This window comes from Camarhynchus parvulus, chromosome 1A (genome assembly GCF_901933205.1).
Source record: "Camarhynchus parvulus chromosome 1A, STF_HiC, whole genome shotgun sequence".
In the NCBI taxonomy this organism is placed as follows: Eukaryota; Metazoa; Chordata; class Aves; order Passeriformes; family Thraupidae; genus Camarhynchus; species Camarhynchus parvulus.
The window spans coordinates 7,217,735-7,236,825 of record NC_044586.1 but is presented as its reverse complement, the minus strand read 5'-3'; the positions used below and the strand labels follow the sequence as shown (position 1 = coordinate 7,236,825).

At 40.6% G+C, this 19,091-nt stretch overlaps 1 protein-coding gene across 2 annotated transcripts in view; it reads right to left on the bottom strand.

Annotated features, from left to right (window-relative positions):
• Positions 1-17,697, bottom strand: part of PPARA (peroxisome proliferator activated receptor alpha) — a 275,101-nt gene extending 257,404 nt beyond the window's left edge. For both annotated transcript variants that reach the window (XM_030960338.1, XM_030960342.1), the window contains exon 1: positions 17,400-17,697. The gene's annotated coding sequence lies outside the window, so the exon portion shown is untranslated. The remainder of the gene's footprint in view (positions 1-17,399) is intronic.
• Between the last annotated feature and the right edge of the window lie 1,394 nt (positions 17,698-19,091).

Sequence of the window (19,091 nt, the reverse complement as noted above, 5' to 3'; positions counted from 1 at the left end):
AAAAAATTCTGAGTTACTAGTGCCATTTTCTTTGTTTCCCATTGTGTTCCTTGGTTGACTTGCAGTCCCAGATAGGGTCTGATCCAGTAAATGTTTCCAGATGTAAGGCTTCCATTTAATACTCCACCTAGAAGTAAATCTTATTCCCACTAGTTACTGTTTGTATAACCCTTCAGAGTTCAGCCTTAAAGTAAAAAAAAAAGGGGAAGGGAAGTAAAAAACTAACTCCATATCTGTTGGAAAGTTAACAACTTCTTACTCCCTGTCAAAGAGAAGGGAACACAGACCTAGGCCATCAATCAAGATCTGCAGATCATCCACTTTAGTAAGATAAAATTCACACTGACTTCCATGGACCACAGGACCTCCCCAGTCATTGCCAACCTGACTCAGACCCACCCAGGAAGGAGAGTCTAGGGTAGGCAGTGACCATCTCCTGACCCTTCCCACTGCTCTGAGAAACAGCCCAGCTTCCCCAGGGCACCACCTACCACTGGAGAAGCTGTAATGGGACAGAAGGAAGCTGTTACCCAAATGCCCACCCCACAGGTGGGCACATGCACTCCCTGCAGCACTCCTGCACTGCCCAACACGTGGGGCCAGCCCTGGGTTGCACAGGGCACAGCAGAGCCCTTCCCACACCATCCAGAAATCTTTGGGGCATGAACTCAGTGACTCCAGGCTTTCCTATCACTTCTCAACCCTCGAAACTCAGGCCACAAACCCAGCAGGACATGGAAATGCTAAAAGCTACTTTCAGAAAACTCCTGCAGTCAGGTCTGTGATGCTTACAGCTCTCCTGTGTCCCACTGCATGCCAACATCAGAAATCAAATGAACCCTTCAACATTGGCAAGAAGCCATAATGGGATCACTAAGACTTAACTTTCTGCAAAAACAGAAATAACTTTTACTTGTATCCAGAAATCCAGTGCCTCTCAGATAATCTGCCTTTCCCAGACAAACACAAATAAATACACACACTACAAACTGCCTCTAAGAGTATGTTCAGAGATCTTGGGAGAATCTTCTTTGTGCTCTCTCCTGTTCCTTTCAACAGCATAACTGACTGTTTTTGAGCTACATCATTTTGCCTCTTTTGAAGAAAAGAAATCAAGTATTTTCTCCTACAAAAAACTTTAAAGTTGCTTTATAAATGTAAACTTCAGAAATAAGAAAACAAAAAAATCAGAGTAATAGAACATTGCAGACAGTTTATTAAATAAAATACAGCAGCACCTCTTGGGTGCTGGAAGTGTTCATGCTTCAGCCTAATGCCTTTACAGCAGCCCCGTCATGTGTTAATGATTACATATATTCATTCACTACCAAAAATAGTTTCCTCTAGAATTATGCACAAAGAACATTTGTCCACAGTGAATTTCAAGCTTGGCTAGTCTGCTTGGGTTACAGTTACTCCTAATTTTACAGTGGCAAAAATCCAAAAGTCTACTTTGTGCTAGCAGTTTATCTCCTATGTCAGAATACGTTCTCCAGTAATTCAAAAATTGGGAAAGTAGCAGTGCCTAAAAACTGAGCTCTTTACTGATAAAATTATCACAACACACAGATCACCATAACAAAATCCCAATTCTCTTATCTGAAAAAGTATTTCTGTCTCTCCTTCACTGGCCCCCTGCTTCTCCTCTAATTTTGGTCACCTTGGGAATCCACAAGTAGGATCTTCCTGATCACTTGCACAAGCCTTAAGAAATCAGTACATGCCACCAAGACCAAAACATTTGCAAGCTTAGTTTACAAGTTACAAAACCAGTAGAAAAGGAAACATCCAACAAAAACTTATGTGTATTTTTAATATGTCCACTGTCTTACAAAATAGGAGTGCTGGAGTGGCAGGGGAAAGCTGCTGAACATTTTTTTAAGTACAGACATATATTAAGGTGTAAAACATTTTACATATATTTTAAAAGTTAGCCACATAGAAGCCTCTCAAAGATTTCTCCTGTGCTGCTTTAAAGCCATCTATTCTCCCGCTCTCCCCTCCTTTTTTTTTGGATTCAGAGAAAAATTGCTCCATTCCTGCTTGGAATCCAAAGGAGAACAGGAAGTAACGTCTGAGCTCCATAGAGATTCGTTTTTATTTGCTTACAGGACGTGGCGGATTCAAAAACTGGCTTCATTTTCCAGTATCCTTAAAGGACCTGACTTTTTATTTTTTTCTTTTTGGCAGGGAGCATGGTTGGAACTTCAAGTTCAGCCAAAATAGACAATAAAACAGTAAGAAGGCATAATGCCAAAAATGCAAAGGCAGCAGCGTCCAGAGCATAATTCCACCCTTTTTTCTCTCCCCCCCACCAATGATTTACAGCGGAAAATGTAAAAAAACAAAAAACCTTCTTTGTCCTAGAATGAACTCGTATTTTAACAGCCTACAAACATCTCAGACCCACTGGAGGCAAGCTAAAGAATGATATTGCTCATTTAAGATGACAGATTTTTTTTTTTAATCCATATGTTTTATTGTTATGTTCTTTTGAATATCCTACTTTGTTCTCCTTCTTGGGAGAAAACATTTGTATGAAGTAACAACATGTGGAATCTCTCACACAACACAATATGAAATTTGGTTCAAGAGTAGCCTCTTTTTTACTTTCCTCCTAGCTCATGATACGCATTTTTAGACATTATTCTCACTAGAAGTATGCCTGTGTTAGCCTCTAAGCCAAAACAGTCCCAATTAATTAAAAAAATCTCATTTGCTGCAGCAAAAATGACTTTTTTTTTTCTTTTCTGGAGGGTCTAAGCTGCAGATAATGCTCTGAAAATGATATGCAGTGACCAACAAACAAGGAAAGCTTCTTTGTGAGGATACGTGCAAATGTTTCCTCACGTTTTCAACAGGAAGCTAGGCAGGATGAGTCTGGGGGAAGGTCTGGAAACTGTATAGCAAAATTGGAGGGAAAGACAAAAATAGATTTTAAAGAGGATACTGTCTTCCTTACTGCATTAATCGTTGTTTGGAATTAGAAGCTAACTATTCAGTGTTTCCTTTCCACCGTATAAAATTGAACCTATATAATTTGCAGAAAATATCCAGAAGCCACACAATGCCTTCTATTTATTAACAAGAGTCAAAGAACTACCTCTGTGGAAGCTTGTGTCTAACTTGGAAACCAAAAAATGGCAGAGTAGAGGCCAGTTCCTTTAAATAGGAAGTGCAAAGTGCACCTGAAAAATATTAACTTTTTCCTTTTTAAAGAGAGGGAAGAAAAAATAACTATGACACGTGCATTAGAAACAATTAAACTGTTAGTTGAAGACAAAAGGGTAGACTTTCTGGCAGGGTGCAGAGTATTTTTGCAAAGCATTTGTGAGGCCAAACACTAGAAATGTGTGTGACTGTAAGGAAAACGACAGAAAAGACCATCAAATCACCAAGAATTTAAACAGATGGTTTTCCAAGGAACTGTGGTATGAGATCACTTTGAAACAGGTGAGGCAAAATGAGCGGAGCTAGGGAAAATACAGCAGGATTAGTAGGAGCACAGTACAATCAGCAATGGGGGGTAAAAGGGAAAAAAACCCCAACTTCTGAGTTAAGTTACATGGCTGTGGTATTTCAGGTTGCCCCATTCAGAGAAGAAAATGCAGCAGGTACAGTAAATTTAAATATAAAACAGATGGCATCTGCACAAACTTCTGCTGATCCTGGAAACAGAAAAAGGCAAAACAAAACAAAACCCCCCACAAACTTCACACGCCATGCAGACAATCAGGAAAATTAACCCAGAAAGGATGAAACAAATGACTGCTACAGATTCTTTACCAAATCCCTGCAATTTTAGAATGATGAATGATAGCTTGCCTATTTGAATGCTTCAATAAGCAAGTATTTGCATGAGAGATCTATCTTGCTTACTGTCATGTCAAAAACCACATGACATTACTAGAGCAAAGACCACACAGCATTGTGGACTAATATGACCTTCTAAAAGAAAAAAAAAGAAAAAAAAAACCACAATGGAAGATAACATTATAACTGCTAAAAATATACCCACTAGGATGCCTATGTTTCTGGAGGAAAAATTAGGTTTTTTATTATGGACAGCTAGGACAGAAAGTGCAACTTCATCTGAATAATTATGTCTCTTGTGAAAATTCAATTTCCAGTCCATTTTGTATCCATCCTACACAGGAGGTCCAGCTTGCTGACTGGCTGAAGGGACCTGTAGGGGTGTGTTAGGAAAATGCACTAAGCAGCACATTTCCCAACTGCTCCAGCATCTCTCCCTGCCCTCCAGCCTGGCTGGGTGCTGTGACACCTGGACACCCCTCGGGCTCAGTGCTGCACTAACCAACATGCACGGATTTGAGGCAATTCCCAATTGTTTTGCATCCATTTGTCTCCAACCACAAGGCTGACCCCTTGTACAAAAGAGAGCACATGAGAGCAGTTTAAAGTGTGAAGAACTTTTTGTGTGAAATTTTTTTTAATTGTCAACTTAGATCCCAAACTTCACTCAAAACTGAACTCCACTGTACCCCATGGCTAAATGAGAGGTCAGTCTGCAGTTCTAGCCTGAAATCACACACCAGAAATAACAACCATTTGTACAACAAAGTTAGTGTGACTCCTCAGGACACTACAAACCCAGCACAGCAGATGCACTGAGGCATTTTAGAGTGGAACAATATTGTGGCAATATGCCCCAGTGGTATCGGTATCTTTTGGGTCTGTAAATGCAAAGGATGATTGTAACCAAAGAACCTGGAGATGGGTGCCCAAAGTCAGGGCTGTTGGTTTTGGGTTTTGTGTTGATTTGAGGTGTGGGACAGTGTTTGTTGTAAGTTTTATTTTCAGGTTCTTTTTCTTTGTTTTGCTGATTTCTTATGTCTGTACAAACCCCAGTGGGAAAGAGAGCACACTGGAATCTGTCCACTGCTTTTGCAGTGACGTCAGATGAAAGGACTCATCTGAATTCCAGGAGCAGCAAAGTACAAAGGGAGCTGATTTTAGAACTGAATAATTTTCACTCTAAGAGGGCTCACTCAGCATTAACAGAGATCCTGTGTGTGTTTATTTACTGGTACCATGTTCTCTGTTAACAACCCAAGAAGGAAAAAAGCCCATGCCCACATGCTCTTTATCAGCCTGAGGAACACACTGTTCAAACGACAGCAGAATGGTTAAGTGGCCTAGTGGGCCTACAAGCAAGAAAGAGAGCTTAGACCAGAGGAGTGGGAACCAAGCCAATTGTCTAGACAGCAGGCAAAAAAACATGCTGGCTAAATTTAATCAGCTGCCTCCTTTACTTTGTAAAGTGAATGGGTAGATTAGAGACAGGGTGACACATAATTTGTGATTGAAATTGCTTGTTTAATCATAATTTAAAAAGAGATGAACTTATCCCAGTTTCATATCCATCATTCTTAAGTGTACACATAAACCAAGAGCCATCTTCACAATAAACAGCAGCTGATGAAAGCCACAGACTCAGCAGTGGCTCTGCACTCTGTATCTTTATAGATTCTTTTGCTCATCCCCTCACTTGCCTTTACAAGAGAAAAAGAAGCCCCTTTTCAAGCTACCATAAGTTTTCTGCTCTTCACAGTGGGTCTTTCAAGATTCAGACTGGCAGCTTCTTTCTTGAGAAGGGGCAAAGTTGGCAAAGGACAAATAACATGATTTATTACATCTACTGACTGGGATCCATTGCCCAGACTGTGGTACAGAACAGCTGGCAGGACAGAGAACAACAGTTCTTATTAGAAGTCTGCTATTTAAACCCAGTAACTATATCCAAAATTTGATCCGAAGCCCTGAGAGGAAACGTAGTGAAATTCTAAAACATTAGGGGAGGTGGGGGACAGGCACAGGGAGAAATCTTCCTTTGGTGGCATAGATATCTGTAAGTCTTAAAACCCAATTTAACCTTGCTCTAAAATTTAAGGTGGAATTTGTGATTACAGACCTTGTGCGGTACATCACCAATGGGACAGAAAACAGAAAAAAAGGAACTTTAGAAACATTCACAGCTAGAGCAGAAAACTATCCATTCCAAAATGGTGTTAATGTAATTTCTTAAGTTGCACCTCTCATCACCATTTCTGTCTTAAATAACTGAGATTTGAGAAAAAGCAAAACGAGCTGGTAAGACTATTTCTAGTCACTTTTAATCTGTAACACAGCCACTGAAAATGCCAGTGGAAATTTTAATGAACATCTGAATATGAACCAATACTGTTGTTTAGAGTTTCAGCTCCTCATATACTTTGGTTACACTGCTTATGGGAGCAAAAATAACTCTCAAGCAACTGTATACAGAGTTGACAAAGTTTTGCTTAAATCTACTTTAAAAAGTATTCCAATGAAATATTTAATGCTGAAATAGTAAACCTTATGAAATTATTAACTCTCTTTGATTTGGTTTTTGTTTGGTTTTTTTTCCAAAAACATCAAATTACTTTATATTACTTTCTCAGGTTAAAACAAAATAGTGTATTATGACAGTCTTTTTAAAAATAGAGAATGGTTTCAATGAACATCCAGTGTGAGGATACTGTAAAAAGTTAAAATCTTTACACTTCTTTTAATCTAAGATAAAATCACTAAAATATATTTAGAATAAATTGAAAATATAGTTAAATTAAAAAGAGTACTCCCATGGATATGCTGGGCAGTGCTTTCTGAGATGCCCCAGTCAGTTACAAGCTTATTCATTCCAACAGCAATAGCTAAAATGCAAAATATACACAGAAAACATATTCAAAGTTCATAATCATAAGCATTGATGTTAAAAATCCTATCTCCTGCACTTAGACTCAGAGAACATATACACACCATAAAATTCACACTGCAGTTCAAATAACCCCTATTTCACATTATGTCAGGAGTGACAGACCAAGTTATTTATAGGCTTTTGATCATGTCTGTAAAAAACCAAACAAACTCAAAAAATTGCATCTGATTTACAGATAATCATGATCAAAGAGATTATATTTAAGTGAACAGCTATGATCACAGCAGGTCCCCATAATCACCTCGCAGTATAAAACACTGAAAAATAAACACTTTCCAGCTCACCAAAGGAAAGCATGGATATAATTTATAAAATCAACATATTACCTCTTAAAAATGTCTGCTAACACATAACTACAATATGCTGGTAACAAAAAACACATATATCTCTTCTTTATAGATGCACAGAAACACCCACACTTGAATTTTTTTAATAGGTGCAACTATTTCAAGGGGGAAAAAACCCCGAGAAGAATCAGCAAGTGAACCTCCATGGAATCAGTAGGCTACTGCTGGGTTCACCTACAAAATACTGCAGATGATTTTCAGTCAATTTGATCTTCCACATCAGGATTGCTTGGGGTTCCATGCACCCACATAAAATCACACCAGCATAGAAGAGAATAGCACTAGAGGCAAGACAGCCTTAGTGTAGAAAAATAAAACAAATTTTTAAAATTCCATATTTGCGCTAGGCAATATCCTGTTCCTCGGTGCCCTGCAGAGCTGCTGTGACTGTGTCACCTCTCAGAAACAGACAATGTTGGTTAAACTAAACCACTACAGGACACAGATAGTCAGGGCTTTATTTCAGTCCATATTCAAAGCATATAGGATCTGAAACACAGTCCTCAAAGAGGATGGATTTCAGCCTTTCTTTATTGTCTTAGATATACAGAGGAACAGGCAGAGGGCACATGCTGTGAGCCCAGAAACTGTGAAACAAGATGAAGATGGAACACAAAATTCATATGCCAATGAGAGAGCAAACACCTCTGCGAGCAACTTTCTGACACTCACAAATGCATGCCATGGAACAGATGTTAAAAAATATAAGGAAAAGAATATAAAGCAATACAAGTGACCTGGTATAGCAAAGTGGTATGTATTTGATTCCAGGGTTAAAAGTTAAATGAACAGACACATCCTGGCAAAAGGCCAGCTCCTAACAGAACACAAACCTCGTAAGATTTGAGTTCTGGTTTTGATTTCAAACCCATGAACTTTAAGTGGATTTGAAATCACGCAAAACACGCTCACCCATTGCTATCCATAACAGGAAAGACAGACAAACGAGCTCTTATCGGGGCACAGACCACCCTGTGGCTTCCCAACCTGAAGCTGGCAGAGCGGAGCCCATGCATCTCTCTTGGAGCCAGCACAAAGGAGTGACCCGCAGCTGGCAGTGCCCCTCTGGGACTGCTCAAAAGCTCTCTTTTGTCTGGGCTTTGCTGCTGTTGTTGTTGCTGAGTTTACAAGGAAAGGTTTCTATTCGAGGAAGCAAAGAAGGGGGGACTGGGGAACCTCCTGCAGCATTTCAATGGCCTGGCTGGAGCTGTACCCATGCACAGCAGTGATGTTACTATGCTTAAAAAACAGGAGAAAACCCTCCAGAGATCAGTAGAAACTCTTAGAGGCAACCAGGTGTAACTGGGAAAGGAGAACAGCATTCAAGGCACACTGGCACTTTTTTTTCACGCCTGCAGAGAAGCTGCCGTGTCTGCAATCTCATTTGCTTTTCTCAGTCTCAGGCATACAGCACAATTTATTTAAAATTTTATTATATGTAAAATTTCATTTATGTTTGGAAGTCTAGAAGAGGCTTCAAAACTGAATGGTAAATGAAATAGATACACACTAGCTCTGACTCTGACACTTGTGCAACAACTGCACCAGTTTTCCTGGAGATAATTCACCCTTCACCTGGAAAGGTGTATCCTAATTCTGTCCTAAGAGAATATGTTACCACCATGGAATTAGCCATGAAAAGGAGACAGGATGAAGATACTGCTGCAGTTGGCACATGCTACAGCCCGATGTTCTGTGTCATCCATACCTGGTCTCTTGGTGTTGGTCTCTGGAATACTTGGGAGGGTTAGGTTGGTTTTCAGGGATAGGTTCTTTCCCCACAAATTGCTCAGGCACTGAACAGGCTCCCCAGGGAATGGTCATGACCCCACGGCTGCCACAGCTCCAGGAGTGTTTGGACAATGCTCTCAGTTACATGGTGGGATTTAGGGATGTCTGTGCAGGGCCAGGGGCTGGACTGGATGATCCTGGTTGGTCCCTGAGGATTCTCTGAACACTGCACCCCTCTCTGGAATAGCTGCTGTTCTGAAGGAGCAAAGCAATGATGCAGATTGGTTACTGCTGTCAGCAGAGAATACCAAACTGTTAATGACAAAGAGGAGCAAGAAACTCATTCTTCAGCTTTTCTCCTTTCCAGCAAGTTCAGTCAGAGCAAATACTTTGGCAAAAAAAGCTAACAAAAAGATCCAAGAAATCAAACATAAATCTGGTAATCCGCCGAGAGGGGAAGAGCAGAGGGAAGAGAACTGGCAGGCTTTATGATTAAGCACACTTTGTGTTATCCAACAGATCCAAGAGTAACATACAGCAACTGGACTCGGGACAAGAAATCTATTATACTGCCTGCTCTCAAGTTAAGTATATTGCTGATTTCAGAAATATCAGAATGCCCAACTCTGGATGCCTCAGGAATAAACAAGAATAAATTTGTATTCTACTATGCTTGAGACAGACCTAGTTAAAATTTTTCCATGAAAGCTGTTCCTCAGCAATGAACCAGGTTTTCAATAAAGCCTTTTTTTCTCTTTTTGTGAAAACTATCTGCTTTTGGATGCTTTCCTGAGATGCAATCCAGCTAGGAAACTGGGACCCTGGAGCAAGTAAGATTATTTTTATAATGAAAACCTGAAGTTTTCAGTTCTTCCTTTTAAAGATGTCATTCTCTTTGGTGAGAACCTTTTTCTGGGGAGACCTCTTTTTTTGGGGGGCATTTCCATGCAGGGAATCCCTTTAGATTCCACAATACTGGTACATTTTACATTTTAGAAGACTGAACCATTATTTTTTGCAGTTTTAGTTTTCCTTTAAGTAGAACTCCAAGGAAAATGCTGATCACATGAGATCACATATTCTGACCTTGATCAGAGCTCGGGATCCTTAGGACTTGAGGACCTGCAGCACTAGTCCCTGACCTTCCTGTTTGAATAGATTATATTAAAAATAAAGAATAAATGTTAATACAGCTTAATTGCTCCACTTTTAAAGTCAAGAAAATCTTAAATTAAGGCCTTCTAGCCTGAAAAGCTTCTTTGTGTAACTTTTAAAAGCCTACTTTTCACTATTTCATCAGGGAAAAAGCACTCTCAGACAGAAACCACAGTACCAATGTGTAATCAGGGCTACGTGTTTATGGAAAAAGTGATAAATCCCTGAAAAAAAAAGTCTCAAAACTGAAGCCCTCCACAAACACTTTTGTAGAAAAATTAGTAAAATAACTTAGAACCAAGCAAATTGCTTTAGACTTGATTAAAAAAAATCAGTGCCTAAGAGATCTGCATCCAAAATTTGATTTTCTTTTAAACCTTTTACATAAATACAGCGAGATTCAATGCTAAGTATGAGGCAGGCCATGTTAAATTCAAAAACAAAGTTTTTAAAGCAATGGCTACCTATTTTTCTAGATTTTTAATGAAATAAGCTGTCCTTAAATGCAAGATAGTCTGGATGATTACAAATATTTAGATTCATATTCTTCCTTGGAGAATACTTTCAAGGCACTGATCAATGGATTCCTAAGATTAAGTTAAGAACTATATTAATAATAAGCATTTTCTATCTGTTACACATAATTTCTCTTTATACACAGAGAGTATACAGATTTTTCTTTTTCTCTCTCCCTTCCCAAAACTTACGAATAAGTCTGGTCACAGTAACAAGTGCAAAACAGAAACTGAACCTGTGCAATGTGCCTGATATTTGGATTAGAGCATTAATTCTGCTAGTTAGCTGCAGCAGAACACTCTTTTTAAGATACTTTTCATATTGAGTCAATAGTTTTGTGCTATTATATATAGTCACAATGCCTTGATTGGATTTCTTTTAAGCCTGCAATCTTGTTCTGTGAGACAGCATTGATTAATTTCAAAAGAACCTGTACAATCTGCTTGGCTGTGCTACAGAAATCAGAACCTAGAGTGCCAGTGAGTACCACCTATTCAGGGTAATATGCATTATGTATAATTAAAAATGGATAACTGCACTGCCTCCACAGTCAGGAAACTTTTCCAAATGCCTTTTCTGTCCCATAAAACCCATCTGTGGGTTTCCAAATTTGCAGCTGAATACTAACAGGGATGCACGAGCAACTCACTTCTAGAGGAGGAAAAAGAATTAAGCATCTTTTTGAGTCCATACCTACTAATGGAGGTGAATGCCATCCAGCACAGCAGAGGATTCCTTAAGGCATCACTTCTGCATCATAAAACATGTATACAACTAAAACTGTGCAGAAACTCGAGAATTAGAAGATGTAGCAACTGAAGGGAAAATAGGGAAGGCAGCAACTACATTTCATACCTCATAAAAGCATCAAATGTTGTAGAAAAACCTACAAAGACCTAATATCTTCCTTTAGGTAAAAACCCAACTTTTTCAGTCTTCTCAAACTCCACCATTTTACATACAGAATTAATCTTAGGGGAACAACAAGAGGAATTTAAATTTGAACAATACAGAAGTCAAATGAGAAAGCAAAACATTCAGTTTTATAACTGATGGTCATTCCAGTTGGACACATAACCATATTATTTTCCTCTCATTTATTTTAGGAGAAGTACAATACATTGCAAACATCAATCCTGGAGAAGGAAAAAATTAGGACTGACATACAAATATGTCATAGGGAAAGAGCTGGATGCAGCGGAATGACCACCACACAGCTCAGAAGGCAAAGCCATTAAATCCAGCTTACAAGAATCATGTGTCTGGAATTAAAAGTATAGCATTTCAGCATGTTTTTTACTAAAGAGAAAAAAAAATCTCTTAACTCTCCCTTACTTTTCCAGACATAGAAAAAATATACCATAGAAGATGTTGAGAAACACTACAGTGCACTGTTGGAATTTCAGTGTGGGCAGTTTCTGGTGAAAGCCTGTGCCGTGTTTATTAGAGGCCACTCAAAGTGTCTCACATTTTCCTGCCTTTGTCCTTCACACTTCACTATCACAGGGAAGTGGACAAAGAAGTTTACATGTAGACATTATTCCATACAGCTACAGTGCATGTTTTGATGCAGCATTTGGTGCCCAGCACGTGCCCCTGAAAGACATTCTTGCCACCTCCAGGAACTTTTGTGTATCTATTTCATTAATTATTCTACCAACTTGCGGGCAGAGACGAGTTAAAGAAAATACAGTTCTAACTTCCCTTAAATGCCAGCAAAATAAGTAACAGTGCTATCTGCTACTTCAGCATCTTAAAGTTGTTTTAACACTTCTGAAAGGTTACAGAATCAGAGCAAAACCAGAGAAGCTGTATTCCAGTATTCACAGTGTATTCCTAAGAAGCCAACACACCCTCAGCTTCCATATCTGTTTCAACACTTCAACACTTCGGTGGTTCCAAAGCAAAAAAGGCTCCTGGGAATGTAGTAGCTGTACCTACTTTATCTCTCTTCATATGCTTCTCCCCAGTGTCACCAGAAGGGTACAGATAACTCCATTTCTGTCCAAGCTATGCAAGCAGAGGGCAGCCTTCACTCTTGGCACAGTATTCAAATATGATGTTTTTACAACCTCCATGAGCTGTCTCTCTTCTCCAAAGTGAAAAATGTTATATAAATAAGACAACTGAGAGCTGGATTACAGCAGAACCTTATCAGTATATGTTGTATAGCAATCATTCATTGTCAGGTATGACATTCCTACTGAAAGGATCTTTTTTATTTAAGGGTACTGTAGAAAATGAGAAGAGCCAAACCACTGAAACTGGAGTCAACTTGCACTGAGAAGGATGGGACAAAGACTGATGGAGCCATGATATACAATGAAACAACTACTTTAAACTCAGCAGAGTGACAATTCCAAAAATTTCAGAAGAATTTTTCATCTCTTAATCTTGAAATGTAGGAACATCTTTTTCTAGTGTACTGTGTGGAAACCTAACAGTATTTGTTGTTTGTACCTGCACACAGAGGGGCTGAGCTAACAATGACGTGGCACCATGGCCACATATAGGCTCCAGATTGCCAAAATGTGCATCCAAGGTTTGCCTGATGAACTAGCTCCTGAAAAGTGTCAATACATTCCTATCCACGTTTAAATTCCACTTTCAGGAACATTTTGTTGTTGCACAAGAAAACCAGTGATAAATTTACACATGACAGGATTCAGGCTTAAATGTACATTAAAATACCATTCACTATCAAAGTATTGCAAAATAAGGATGCTGTGAGTCTTCATAATGGCAAGACTCAGCAAACTATGTCTGTCTTTTAAAATGTCTTACTGAAAACATTTAAGCTCACCAAGACAATTTTGATTCAACCAGGCTGGAGCAGCCACACAGAAGCTGTGTTTGCAGAGTACAAGGGTGGGGGCCTTCAGCAAAGTTAAACCCAAAGCAAACCAGAACAAAACTGACAGTGAGGTCAGTTGTAAGCATGGTACCCCAAAGAGCTGTGGCCAAGAGCATGCTTGACCATACCCTGTGTCACAAAGGTAAGCTCCATTGAGAGAACCTTCCTTTCCTCCACTATGGAAAATGTTTAGTGGAAACTCTATGGATTTTAAAAGAAATCTTTTTCATTTGTCCCAATACACAGACTGGCATCCAGCTACATTCTGAACAAAGGTACCCACAAGTACTGCGCAGAAAAATCAGCATTTGCCTGAATTCCCTCATTTATTAGGATAGACTCTGTTTCATTCTTAATGCAAAGACAAATACTTTAGAACTAAACAGAGGGAGGCATCTGACTAATAAACAGACCAGCAAACCAGCAGCTGGATCTTTGATGCACATTCCATTGTCTCTGCCTACCCCAAGCCTGTGCTCATGTCACAGGCTGCCAGCAGGTACACAGGCAGGCTGCTGCTGTATTGGGCTCACAAACACACAGCACTAGGTAATTTCCTTGTAGTTACAAGCCAATATATTCAGGAGTGACAGTTTTTTTCTCCTAAATTTCTATGTATTATGTTAAAACACCAGCAAATTATATTACGGAATAAAAGGAGAAATAAGAATGTCAGCTGTTTGCATTTTGAAATTTAATTTATAAGTTAGAAGTTTCCCTCTTCCCTCGTCACTTTAAAGTACCTTGGAAAAAAATTTAAGGTTTATTTTACTAGAAGTATTAGCAGGCTAGAATTAAGAACTGTTTACAAAAAGAATCCTCCAATCTTGCTCAGCTGCACACATCTTCTCCCTACCCTAGCAGAAATAACTTATGCTAGTAGTAATACACTTCATCAAATTTGAGCCAAATAAATGGACTTGTGAATCAGTTGTTTTATGAAAGACAAACTATTATTTGGTAAAATTACAGTAACAAGCCACAATGGAGGTTCTGATAATGCTGCTATCTGCCAACAAGTGACTTTTTCTAAAAAAATAAGGACACAAACCAACCAGTGTTTCTCTTACCTGATGTGCACCTCTCAGTGAACTAACAGGAAGATTCAAAGGGTAGGAGTCATAAACAGGTAGGGGAGAACTTAAAACATTAAGCTATTAAAAAGTAACAAGAAAAACAATAAAACCAAACAGCCCTGATTTACAGCTGGAAGCAGCTCACTTCCTCCAGGGGAGTCAGCACCAGCTGTAATTCCCTGCTGCATGGATTTACTCTAGCTAGGGAGCTCCCACTCCCTTCACTGCTGGGAGCCCTCTGCTGCTCCTGGCCCATGCACTGAGTGCTCACCCCACAGCTGATCACTGCTGCTGATTTCTGTGCCCTTTTCCACCCAACACCCCAAGGAACTTAGCTACTGCCAGATTAAAGTAGTACAGGAGTAACTTTATACTTAGGAAGTGCATAAAAAGAGAAGAATGAGTGCTCACATTTGCAAGAAGTCTGAAAAACACTCATCCACTTCATCAGCAAAGATCTGTGTTAATTCAGGCAATTCAATAGGCCTGACACTAAGGCCATGCTATTTTCCAAAGTTTATAAAAAAACTTTCCTACCTACACATAACAGAGGCATAAAGTAAGTCAAGGCCAGAAATCACACAGATATTCAAACATTAGTTACAGAAGACTTAGGTTTCAAACTGCTTTACTCTGTTCTACCCTGATCTAGTGAAAACACCATGTCTCTTTCCTCCAGCCATTGCTGTTTCCAAGTAAACATCCAAATCCCAAAGGTGGTATAAAGAGCCACACAGCAGGTTCATGGAGCACTCCTGGAAGATTTCCCTAAGGCACACAGGTCACAGGATTAGAAAAATCATTAAGCACCTGAAAATGTGCTATCCATCCATACTAAAATCTGGCTTAGTTTATTGAAATGGAAAAACGGTTCTGGCTGGCTTTGCCAAGTTTCCCATGGAGAGTGGGACATTTTCAGATGTCTAGTTATGAAATGGGGAATCCTTCCCATTGGTAAATGATAATATCCCCACCTTAACAGAGTAAAAGTACATGCAGCAGTAAGCCCCTTATGGGGGAATTAAACTGTAGGTCCTTTCTTCATGCTATGAATTTATCAAGGTTTCACTCTATGCAGAGGTAGATTCTTCTTCCTCTCTGCCCACCAGAACATTTAGCATGAAGTTACTTATCTCCCTTAAGACTCACATTAACTTTGTAAAAAAATTTAAATATATATTTCTGATGCAGAATATGAAGTTAACTATACTCTCTGATTAGCCTGTATTTTATTCCACAGCTCTTCTGCAAGCAATTTCCCCCCAATCCCATCCTTATCCTGCATTCTTGAAAAAAAAAAAAAAGCAGTTTTTTTTTCAGAGGATCTCTTAACCATGTAGTAGGCAACAGCATACAGCATACCCTGTGCATACCCTGTGTATTTGGATTTTGATTTTTTCTATGAACAAGGAAACGCAGCATTAGTCTAATGATTTCCACTTCTTCTGCAAACTTTACATTACTTACACACTGGAAACTGGAGCATTTAAAAGTAAGCATCAGCCATGATGATGAAAATTCTGAAAGCCTAGGGAAAAGAATAATGACCAGGAGAGTTTATTTTTAAAAACCATTAGTCATTTTCAGGTCATTTAATTTTACAATGCTACCTATTGCTTTTGGAAAATATATATAATATATTTTGAAATACAGATTTCAAAACAGGCAGCTCTGTTCTCCAAGCTGTCATGGGAGAGGGAAGCACTGCATGGCTACAGCAGGTCTCAGTCCCAAGCACTAGTGTCTACCTTCACTGACATGTACTTGACTTTTTTAAGAGTCATTTTGCCATAAAATCCTCCATGGAGACAAGGTTTCATTGAACTACCTCCCCACAAGTAGAGGGTCAGCATTCAGGCTGTCCTGTGCCAGTGTTTTGTTAAAGGAGAGCTGATGTGGGCTTTGCTGAGGCAGCTGTAGCAGGGCCAGTCAACTCAAATTAAAGGCTTTATAGACAGTAACATGCTTATATGTGACCAAGTCAGAGACAATGTACAAAGTAAAATTAACTGAGCTAGCAATGTGTGACCGTGAGATTCAGAAAACATGTGCAAAGCAGCCTCAGCTTACTTCTGAGTCACATTTAAGGCCTGTAAATATTTAGCACTACAGCAAAACCATTTTAAAGCTGTATGTACACAGCATATACATCACTACTACTACTACTGTAAATATGGGTGCTGGTTCACCAGCACTCTACAAAGGAATCAAATATCCAGAAGTTTATGAAGTTTTACGAACTACTAAGTTGTCCTAATTTCACATCCATTTCTCCATTACACAAGTAAATAAAGATTGGTCAAACAGAGAGGGATAGAAAGTATAAAGGCCAGCTCAGCAACAGGTGTCAGCAGGAGCTAGGGAGGGATATCACTACTGAGTATTTTTTATTGTTGAACCTATTCTATGAGAAGGAAGAACAGATCAAAATCAGCCTTCAAAATGCAAGGTGAAATCCCAGTAAAGAAATTAAAGAAAAAAAAAACCAGAAAAAAGAAGAATGAATGACTCAAAAAGTAATCACTCCTACACTGCTGGCAGCTACTTGAGAGAGTTACAAATGCGTTCAGATTTATTAATTCAAAGGGCTGCCTGAAGAGGGAGAGATGATGAAAAAAGTGAAGTATCAATGACAATTAATTCATCTCCTTGTTCCCTCTCCTCCCTGCCCGGTTAAAGCTCAGATAGAAGGTCCTACTTCTGATCGACTGACATAACTTTAACTTACTCACAAAGCAGGTAACTGGTACACCCAGAAGGAAAAAAACGAATGCTGCCTGTCAGCCTTATCACTCCCTAATTTCACAGTAAAGCACGACACACCTCTATCCCATCACCGGGCTCAATCACCCTCTCAGCAGCACCAGTGAAGCCGCCTCACGGGCACACGGGGACAGAGCCCTGCCCGGCCCCTTGGACATCCCGCCCGCTGCCCGATCCACGGGCCGGGTAAAACCCACCTGCCGCTTGGCTTTGCCGGCTCCTGGCTGACGGGGACATTTTGTGTTTGGGGTTCGGAGAGGGCTCTCCGAGATCTCTCCAGCCCCGCTCCGCCAACATCCCCCGCTTCAGGCGGCTCCAGCCGGACAGGGCGGCCCTTGCACGCCTCAGCGGCCGCCGTCACTCTCTCACGCTCCCGGGACCCCCGGTCCGTCCGCGGCCCCCTCAGAGCACAGCGCTTCCCTCACGCCCGGCACCGACCCCCCGGGACCCCCTCACGCCTTCCCACCTCGGCAGCGCCGGCCGTCCTGGGGAGCGCCACGGGCTCCGCGCTACCGGCCCGCGGCGAAGCGGCCCCGCCGGCCGCCCCTGCCCGGCCCCGCGCACCTGCGGAGGGAGGGCGCTTGTGCCCGGGCAGGGCTGAGCCCGGCCCCGGCAGGGCGGCAGCGAGCCGGGGGGCACCAGCGGCGGCCGGGGAGAGCCGGGATCCCGCCCGAGGGAGGGAGACAGCGCAGGGCAGCGCCGTCCCGAGCGGCGCTCTGCGCCCGCCGAGCCGCGGGCAGCGCGGCTCCCTCCCCGCGGCCTCGGGGGAGCGAGAGGGGACGAGCGGAGTCACCGCCACACAGCACTCGTTCTTGAAGGTGTCTTTTCTCTTTTTTCTCTTTTTTCTTTTCTTTTTTCTCTTTTTTTTTTTCCTTTCCTTTCCTTTCCTTTCCTTTCCTTTCCTTTCCTTTCCTTTCCTTTCCTTTCCTTTCCTTTCCTTTCCTTTCCTTTCCTTTCCTTTCCTTTCCTTTCCTTTCCTTATAGTTTGGGTATTTTGTTTTGTTTGGGTGTTTTGTTCGCTGTTTTTTGTTTTGCTTTGTATTTTGCACGGAAACCTCTTGAATGTATTTCCTGTTAAAGCAATGACACTCATTTAAAAGGACAGTGTGTTTATGCAGTGCCTTTATTCTCAGAGCGGTTCACAGCGCTGACTTCGGGCTCTGTGTCCTGCGGTGCCGTTCCCGGACTCCAGGGATTTCCAGGATCCAGGTGCTCGCACACACAGCCGCTTCGGGATAAGCTGTGGCATCCCGACAATGACCCCCACTCCTTACCCAGTGGTAAGTGGGGTAAGTGGAGTGGTTTGGTCAGGCAGCCCTGGTCCAACTTGGGAAAAAAAAAACCAAACAACAGGCTTAAAGAGAAAAAACAAGAAACTACTTGATACCTCAGTTCTCAGTGCATCATAATTAAGGATTAATGAAATTACTTAAAGCTCCATAAAGATGTCAAGCAATAATAATTTGTTGTGCATTTCAATCACATTTTGCATACAGTCCCAAAGGAGGTGAAATTATGCACCTTGCATCTTCAACCCAACACATCTCTCAATAGTTTCCCCTAAAACTGTAAAAACTTGATTCAGGATCTTTGGATTTGGAATGGAATCCATACAGCAATTCTTAAATGTAATTTTTAAAATTAAAAAAAAAAAAGTATTTTTCAAAATAGTAGTTTGGCAATCTAAGAGGAAAAAAGTATTAAAACAGCAAATTGGGGTTTTTAAAGTGATCTTTCACACACACTAAACTTTTAGAACTTACCTGAACCCAGTTAGTTAAAATAAAGGAAAAACAAACTTTAAAAGACTCTGGAGGTTACAGTTCATAAATTGGGGCCCAGTTGCAGCTTGCTGGTATGATATCCTTGTAACTCCCTGCAGTATTCCA